An 867-nucleotide genomic window follows, 5' to 3' on the forward strand; every position below is an offset into this window, starting at 1 on the left:
AGGATCGCACGGTGCCATAAACCATTCAATTTTGTGTGATAAGGCAGAAAATTGGGCTTGCAACATCGCAACTGGATCAAGATTCACTATACCTTTAACTGATGACGTAGTTGAGGATGATGGTTTCGCCACTGGTACGTGTCCACGTTTCGCGGGCCACATACTACTGTTGATTGCCATTTCCTCCAAAAGTTCTCTTGCTTGGGCCGACGTTTTCTTCATGAATAACCCTCCAGACATAGCATCTAATGAACCTCTAGTTGTAGGATTCAATCCATTATAAAATGTTTGCATTAAAAGTTCAGTGGGCAGTGGGTGGTGTGGGCATAAACGTTGAAGTTCTTTAAAACGTTCCCAAGCCTCATAAAGAGTTTCATTATCATTTTGAGAAAAAGATGTTAACTCTTTTATCATTCTTGCGGTTTTTGCTAAAGGAAATTTTTTTGATAAAAATGCTTGGGCTTATTGCTCCCAAGTTTCAAATGTTGTCGCTGGCATAAAAGTTAACCATTCTTTGGCTCGATCCTTCAAAGTAAAAGGAAAAAGGTGAAGGCTGATTGCTTCCACAGTCACATTTGGTATTTTAAAAGTGTCACAAATTTCTAAGAAATTTGTCAAATGGGTGTTAGGATTTTCGTTAGGTAACCCGTAAAATGTTACGTTATTTTGCAACATATTAAGCAATGCTGGCTTAATTTCAAATTGGTTTGCATTTATTTGGGGTCTAACTATGCTGTTCGTTACACCGACCACTCCTGGCCTAGCATAATCCATAAGTGTGGCCATAATTTCTAGCTCAGTAACTCTAGTTTTTATTGGAGTCTTGTTTTTGTTTTTCTTGTCTTTCTTGTTCTTTTTAACCGTTTT

The 867-nt window shown here is 37.9% G+C and overlaps 1 non-coding gene across 1 annotated transcript; it reads left to right on the forward strand.

The window, feature by feature from the left end:
• Window positions 1-310: 310 nt before the first annotated feature.
• Window positions 311-417, forward strand: LOC136215860 (small nucleolar RNA R71). Its single transcript, XR_010682863.1, has one exon. It is a non-coding gene; the product is annotated as a small nucleolar RNA R71 (small nucleolar RNA).
• Window positions 418-867: the final 450 nt, after the last annotated feature.

This window comes from Euphorbia lathyris, chromosome 1 (genome assembly GCF_963576675.1).
Source record: "Euphorbia lathyris chromosome 1, ddEupLath1.1, whole genome shotgun sequence".
Lineage (NCBI taxonomy): Eukaryota > Viridiplantae > Streptophyta > Magnoliopsida > Malpighiales > Euphorbiaceae > Euphorbia > Euphorbia lathyris.